Source organism: Canis lupus, chromosome 1 (assembly GCF_003254725.2).
Source record: "Canis lupus dingo isolate Sandy chromosome 1, ASM325472v2, whole genome shotgun sequence".
Classification (NCBI taxonomy): Eukaryota; Metazoa; Chordata; class Mammalia; order Carnivora; family Canidae; genus Canis; species Canis lupus.
This window is the reverse complement of record NC_064243.1, coordinates 21461873-21470359: the sequence shown is the minus strand read 5'-3', so window position 1 is coordinate 21470359 and position 8487 is coordinate 21461873. Positions and strand designations below refer to the sequence as shown.

At 37.5% G+C, this 8487-nt stretch overlaps 1 long non-coding RNA gene across 2 annotated transcripts; it reads left to right on the top strand.

Moving 5' to 3' along the window:
* The first annotated feature begins 597 nt into the window (after positions 1-597).
* LOC112644100 (uncharacterized) lies at positions 598-8227 on the top strand. 2 transcript variants are annotated; one of them, XR_003126129.3, is made up of 3 exons: positions 609-804; positions 7470-7846; positions 7959-8227. It is a non-coding gene; the product is annotated as an uncharacterized LOC112644100 (long non-coding RNA). The 2 variants fall into 2 exon arrangements; XR_007412047.1 differs by having other exon boundaries at positions 598-804; positions 7470-8227.
* The last annotated feature ends 260 nt before the right edge of the window (positions 8228-8487 follow it).

The window sequence follows — 8487 nt, the reverse complement described above, 5'->3', positions numbered from 1 at the left end:
ATATTGGTTTTGGTCCTTTTTTTTTTATTATTATGTTAATGCTGCAATAATCACCCTTGGATTTATGCAATAGGTATGAATGGTAAATCCCTAGCAATTAAAATCTAGGGTTAAAAGATATATGCATCTTTTTAAATTAATGCAATCAAAAATGTTTTGAGTATGTTCAAAATTAATTTTAAAAGATAGTGCCAAAAATTTCCCCCGAAGAGATTAGACCAATTTTCACTGCAATGAGGGTGCACAAATGTATCTGATAACCCAAACTAGGTCATATATAATTTTTGCCAATATGATAGATATGAAATAGTATCTCTTTGTTATGACTTATAATTTATTTATTGCATTTTAGGGAAGACCCATTTTTTTCATCAGTTACCCGATCAAATTTAGTAGAATATCTCCCTCCCACTTACTATAAAAAGTCCTAGAGGGGAGAAGCGGGATTGACTGTTGGGGGTGCACAGAGTTTGTGACAACTATCTCTTTCCTCACTGCTACAGGAGAGCAGGAAGGGAGGGCCCTCTAGTTATTTTGATCGTTTGTGTCAGAGTCACAAAGGATGATTGTGACTTCTCCCTTCTCCCTACCTGCATGTTTGCTGGGCCATGGGCTATAGCCTCCCCTAAGAAAGACAAAGACACCACCTGCCTGGCCCTTTACCTCTACAGGCAGCTCCTGGGAACACGCACAACAAGCCTATCCTAACTGAAGTAATGGTGAGAAAAGAGTTAGTAGTTACCAACGTTGGACTGAAATATTGCCAATCTCTATCTGGTAATGAAGGAGTTTTGACAAAACAAGGTTAGAAATATTTGTTTGAAAACAAAAGAAAAGAGACCTTTCTTATTCATTGTCATTTGAGACTCCTCCAACATTTGCCTACGCATATTTTCCTGTCTATCTATGTGTAAATATGTGAAACTCTGTATCAGTGGTGTTCTAAATGAGCAAATCATCATTTTGCTCAATGCAACCCAATTTTTTTGTTCACTGGAAAATCACCCTGATTATCTTGTGCACTTTTATATTTTCTCATTCTAAATTGCACCTACGGTCTTCCTAGCAACATCTAATTGCTACCTCACTAGCCTGAACTTCAACATGAAATCAAAAGCTCAAAAGTCCCTTTGAAGCAGCCCTAGAAATCAGACAGATAGCACACACTGAATGTGTATGTGTTAAAATACTGACTTTTTATACTAGTTGGAAAGTATCTGCTGTTTGAATTCTTTGTCTCTCCTTCCCATTCTAGCCATACTAGCTCTTCCGACATTCTCAGAACTTCTCCATAATCCAGTCAAAAGCTGGGTTAATGCCTAGATGAGCACAAGGCCCTGCAAAGCTACTGCCAATGTCCATTCAGATTAATTACATCATTGCATACTTAAATGTCACCCCTCTTTGAAGGATTATATACATCAACATCTAGATTATTAGAGAAAACATTCAAATGAACAAAGATAATTTTGATTTTACAAAATTAAATTTACCAATTTGGAGTTTTACCAAAATTCTACATTTAAACTGTCTACAGTTAAATAATTTGTTCGTTTTTATAAAGTACATCATTCTGAAGGTAGAAGAAACTGAAGGGATCTTTAGCAAGTTTTTTGTGTTCATTTAAAAACTGATAGCATTGTGCATTCATATGTGGTAAATGAGCCTTTAGGTTCCCATGGTAACTTGATTGCACAAGTAGGAAAAAAAAATCTTAAATAAATGGGATTGCCTGTTCCATATCAATTCCTAAGCTTAGCGTTTCAGCTATTCCCAACCTAGATATTCATCGTTATGTATTCACATATTCTGATAAATTCCCAAGTTGTTGTTGATAAAGGATGAAAAGCAACATAATGCTAAGCATGGTGAATCCTAAGAAAAATCAGTCTTTTGTTGAGTTATCTTGAGAGAGGGGACACCATTTTTCTTTCCACAGCACAGTATTTGTTCTACGTCATTTGAGAAATTTCATATACTCCGCAAGTTACCTTCCATTAGCTTTACTGATACCTAAAACACCTAAGTATTGACAGTACAAATATCCCAGTGCTTCAAATGAGTAGACAAAAAGAGCTCCTCCCTGTGTTGAGTTTGTCATCCAAACCTTGGTTCCCAAACTCAGGACTTATGTGACTGATTATACCAAAGTCATCTGGGGCTCTAGTTTAAATAGAGTCCCAGGTCTCACTTCAAAATATCTGAATTATTCATTTGGGGAATATGAAAAATAGTGAAAGGGAATAAAGGGGAAAGGAGAAAAAATCAGTGGGAAATATCAGAAAAGGAGACAGAGCATGAGAGACTCATAACTCTGGGAAACGAACTAGGGGTGGTGGAAGGGGAGGTGGGCGGGGGTGGGGGTGACTGGGTGACGGGCACTGAGGGAGGCACTTGATGGGATGAGCTCTGGGTGTTATTCTATATGTTGGCAGATTGAACACCAATAAAATATAAATTTCTAAAAAAATACATTGAAAAAATGTTTTTAATTAAAAAAATAAAATGAACTTTAAAAAAATAAATATCTGAATTGGAATGTCTAAGAGTGGATGCATGAAATCTGCATTTTTAATAAGCACTCTAGTTGATATCATTGCACAGTTAATCTGCAACATTAATAACCTATTAATTTTTTAATCACTCACAAACTGGTTTGATATTTTTCAATTAACTAATTAGCTGACTGAATTGATCAGTGTTACAATTCAAATAAAAAGGAAAAGATAGTGTGTTGACAGGACAGGTTAGCACCTGACTCCCATAATGCCTTATTGTTAGCAACACATTTTCCCCTCTATTCTATTTCATATTTTTATAAATGTTTTATCACAAGCCACTTCATTAATTTCATCCCCTCCTTCATAGCTCCTGCCCCATGATTTGAGAAACAGTGATTTAAAAAATTGTCTCAAACACCCATGGTCTGACCCAGCCTATTGCAAGATTCTGCTCTAGCAGGATATAGGTGATGCCCTGGCAGGGTTAACTTTTATGTCTCCTCTGGGAAGCTGGTGTGCTTGAAAGATACACCCCAAACCAGGCTGTGATCAAACTAGAGGGGATCAATCTACTATAGAAATATCAATTAGTAGACTGAAATCAGAACAAAATGAAATGGTCCCATGAGCAAGCACAGATGTCCCTTTCAGAGGGACCAGATTTCATGAATCCACAGGGAGGCTCTTCCTTGCACAGCTAAGGGATGGACAATGACCACTTTTATATCTTTGAGTATCTCAATTCTATGCCTCCCATATTCAATCTTCAAACTGGAATTCCTGTTATCAATTAGGTTTCCATTCTCTGACTTATTCATTCATATCCTTACCCCCTAAAATGATAACCAAGTTGTCTTGATTGAAGCTTAGGGTTTTCCCAAATGCTAGACTCAATCATCAGTAAGTAATCTCTTTAATTAATTCCATGGATGATTAATCATATCCACCCATGAGAGCAGGGACTATGTCTGCTTTATCACTTAGTGCTTATAACTGTACTTGGCATACATTGGTGCCTAGAAATTTCACTAGTTTAATCCAAAGAAGGTATCCTAATTTCCCATATCTCTATGTTTTTAGGGAAGGCTACAGTATGTTCTCATGCATGGACATGAAGTATTTAATTTGATTGCCTAAATAAATTAGCACATAGAAAAAGGTATTGAAGTCAATAGGAGAGTCAGGTACTTACCATATGTAAATTCCATCTCTTATCTTGTTGATATATTGGGATAAATATAGGCATTAAGACTAAATCATTTTTTAGGCTTGTTTAGATGAAATTTTGGAATAGCATACATAACGATTTCCTTTAGCATACATAATAGCAAAGCAATAAACCAAAACAAATAAACGAAGCAAACAATAATAAGGAGTCAATTAAACGTTCAATAGTGTTCAATAGTAGAAGATTGGTTAAGTAAATATGGTATGTTCTACTCAATGGAATACCGTTATTCCAGTTATTAGAGTTTATCAAGGATATGAAATAATATCTAATGAAAAGGTATGACATGAAATTATAAATATACTATTTTTACAAATATGCTAAATAAAACACTTATCTAAGGGGAAAAGACATAAACCAAAGAGTAAACAAACCTAAATATTAATAGTGGTGATGCTAGGATGGTAGGGTAGTACACTTTTTTCCTTTTTCTTTTTTCATAAAGTTATTTGCAATTTGTTAGAAGATACTTGTTAATTGCCAAGCCAGCCTCTGTTTTCCTCTACAGGACCCTGGATTTTCCACCAGGTGGTTTAGGCTGAATTGATTTACTCCAGCCCCAAGAGTTGGCCTTGATCGGTGTAAGCTTGCAGCATATTCCATCCCACTAGGCAGCGATTGGTTCAAGAATAAACACATTCACTCAAAAATATATTCTGAGAATTTGTTTTTAGAACCCCATGCTTGCCACCAATTGACCATACAATAGACCATACAATAGAGAGACTATCCTGGATTATCCAGTTGGGGCCCAAATAATCATATCAGCCCTTAAAGGCAGCAAGACATGGCAGAGGCAGAAGTCAGAGATATGTGAAGCGTGAGCAGGGCTCAACTTGCTGTTGCGGGCTTAGAGCTGGACGGGCCACATGGAAAGCATGAGAATGAAATCCTGACATCCTGGATGAGCTCCAAAGCAGGTTCTGCCTCAGACTCTAATCATGAACTCAACTCCATCAGAATCTTGGTTTGTGGCTTCCTGAGACCATCCACAGAGTAAGACCAGTTGAGGCACACTGTGCCCAGACTTCTGATCCATGGACACAGATAATAACAGGTGTTGTTTTAAGCCACCACTAAGTTTGTGGTGATTTATTTGGTAGCAATAGTAACCTCATACAGTAAGTCAATGTTTTATAAGCCTGGGAGAACCATGGTGCTTTAAATCAAAATACAAAAGCCAGAGAAGAGATGAATTTCCTTAGTCTTTCTCGTGAAATAATAATCTTCCTTGCAATTTAAAATAAAATTTGATGAGAAATTTATACTAAATAATAATCTCTTATTGGCAGAGTCTAGAAGAAAGCTACTCAGAGATCAATGGATACATCATTCTTAATTTGAGTGTTTTTGCCTCATCATATAAAATCAAGACAGTTTGGAGAGGAGAAGAGAAGAATGCTATTGCAAATCTGTTTACTGTGATACGTTGTAGTTATAAAATGGACCTTGCAAAAGAATAAACCTTTTTTTGATTAGGTGTAAGTAATTTGTTTTAGGTTTAGATTATTGATTGCTACCAAAATTTGCTCATTATCTATCAGGAAAAAATGTGAATGTCCATTGCAGTAGAGAGCATTGCCCTAAATTCCAAACTGACTCATGTTTCAGCCATAGAAAGTAGTTTCGGAAAACTACTCGGATTACAATCACAATTGCTATAAAAAAGAAAGGAAATCATATCTCTTCTTATTATGTTTTGTGGTTAATAAGTATTTTCTATGGAACAGTTTTACAAAATAAATTAGAAATACTAGATAATTAGTAGTTTTTGTACTTCCTTGAAGATACAACAATCCAGTTAAAAGTCAACACCAAAAACAGCTCCCAACAGATATTCTGAATCCCACAGGGCATTACAAATTATAAGTAAGTTGTCTAATTTTTTCAGTTTTAGGAAAGTATAATTAACATGCGGCACCATGTAAGTTTAAACTATACACCATAAGGACTCAACATTCATGTATTTCTATGCGATAACTTTTTAGTATCTACTCTCAGCAATTTTCAGATACACCACGTAGCAATGTTAACTATAGTCCTCACGCCATACGTTCCATCCTCAGTATCTAATTTATAAATATTTTATCTAGTTAATAGTCTTAATTGTTGAGCTGGGAACCTTCAATTAGTTTGCTCCATTTCAAATTTCTTAGTTCTGAATTGAAAATCTATCCTTTTACACTCTGCCAAGTTTTTTTCCCAAAACGAGAAAATTCTACCCCAGTTTCTAAATTTCTTTCATTCAATGCTTAATAAATTAAGAGGAAATATTAATGTTCTAATGATGCCAATTCATTTAAGGGTCATAATTGTAAAATATACATACTTCCACATTCGACTATTCTCACATCTAGTAGAGCAGGTAACCTATTTTAAAAGAAGTATTTCTTTTTTTTAAAGATTTTATTTATTTATTTATGAGAGAGAGATAGAATGAATGAGGGGAAGGACAGAGAGAAGGAGAAGCAGACTCCCTGCTGAGCAGAGAGTTGGATACATACGGGGATCCATCCCAGGACCCTGAGACCATGACCTGAGCCAAAGGCAAATGCTTATAACCCACTGAGCCATCAAGGTGCCCCTTAACGGAAGTGTTTCTAATGCATGTATAATAAGGAGGGCTCAAATTGACTAGCAATTACCACCTCAATGAATTTCTCTTTCTGGTTAATTCACATGATCATTAAAAGGGCAAACTTCCTTTTATTTGTCAATAACTTGCCTCTGGCTCGCCTAGGTGGCTCAGTTGGTTAAGCAGCTGCCTTCAGCTCAGGTCATGATCTCAGGGTCCTGGGATCGAGCCTCACCCTCTACCCCTCTCCTCCCTGTGCTTCCTCTCTCTGTCTCTTGCAAATAAATACATAAATATTAAAAAAAAAAAAAACTTGCCTCTGAGGAGCTGAAAACTCTGTAAAGATGTAAATGATACTGATCACCAGCCTTAGAAGAAAATTGATTTAGTTAACACCATTTTCACTAAAAGAAAACCCAACTGGTTAAGGATATATGAAGAAATATGAGGGCAGAGCTGCTAATACCAGAACATTTCAAACAGCCTGATTTCACCTTGGGTTGTCAGGTAATTGAAAGAAAATGCACGCTCACCCTAAACTATCTTTTCTGGTGGGTTGTAGAATCTAAATTCCCTTGATAATTACCCATCCATTTCCTGAGTACCTCACCAAATCACTTCCTCCTCTGGGATCCCATAACTCGTACCACCTGAACCACTCACTCAGCAGGTACGCCTTTCTATTGCCAATTACATTTTATAGAGAGATATCTTTTCACTTCTAGTTCATTGTAAATAGGAGTAAAGGGAGAGATGAGAAGGTAATTGGTATTTTTTGAGTGGCTAGTATGTTGCAGGCACTTTTAATATATGGGAAATAGATTTCCTTAGGGCTGCCTAACCCCAGAAAGTTCAAGGCAGTAGCACTCCGCTCAAAGATGCCTGGGCAGTAACTCCGATTTCTCCCTGTAGAAAGATGGAGCCTGTGTGACTCTAAGGTTAGTCTAAGTACCTGGATATTGCAAGTTTTTTAACATGCCCACAAAGGGAAGTAGATAAACTGATAATGCAATTTCTTCCTTTATGTTTATAGAAATACTAATAGCTAGCATTTACTGAGTACTTTCTGTGGGGCGGGCACTATTCTGAAGTACTTTACATGATTGTCTTGTTTAATTCTCTCAACTACAAGCACTTACTATTTTTCTTCCCATTTTCATTTAAGGAAACTGAGATGCAGCAAGGTTAGGTAATTCCTCCAAGGTTTCCTGGCTGGTGAGTGGTGGAGAGTTTGAATATGATCAGCACGGATCTAGAGCCCTTGCAACTAACCACCACCCGTGGGTCCCAGCATAAGTCCCTGGTAGAGAATGGCTGTCATACAGGGAGATATTGAGCTTCCCAGGACTGACAAGACCAACGACACACACAGTATCTTCAGCAGCCGTGGGCCATCTCCTCATGCCTCCAGACTACTGGGGTCCCTTATGCTCAGTCAGGAAGTTGGAACTGAGAGAAACTATCTGACAGTGACACAGGCTTCTGCTTTGCACATTGCATGTCAGCCTTGCCCTGATGAGATTGAAGTGATATCTATAGTGGGTATGCTTTCTTCTGCTGAGTGTGGGCTGGACTTTGTGACTCACTTCAAATGAACAGTTTACAACAGAAGTGATAGGATGTCATGTCCTAAGGACTCTGCCTTCTGTCCTAGGTGTGCTCTTTCTCACTCTCCTGGCTTGTGTTGCTGTATGGGAATCCAGCTGCCATGCCATAAGGCCGCACTGAGGAGAACACTGCCAACAGCCATGGGAGTGAGCTCGGAAGCAGATCCTTCAAGTTGAGCCTAGAGATGACTGCACCTCTAGACAACACCTTGACTGAAGCTTCGTAGGAGACCCCAACAAGAACCATTGGCTAAGCTGCTTCTGAAATCCTGACCCACAGAAACTGTGCCATAATAAATGTTGTTTGTTTTTGTGACTTATTGTTTCACAATAGATGACTCAAACATATAAGGAACGTTTATTATGCTTTAGAGAAGGTGCTAAGCCCTCTGCATCTCATTTGCTTTTCACAACAACCCTGTAAAATAAGTACTATGATTATGATCATTTTACATATTAGGAAACGAGTACAAAGAGCCAGGTGAGGCTCATCTGGCTTAAAAATGGAGTACCTGGGGTTTGGCCAAAGAATGTCTAAATGCAGAGTCTAGCATGTAGTAGGTTTCATTGAATCTG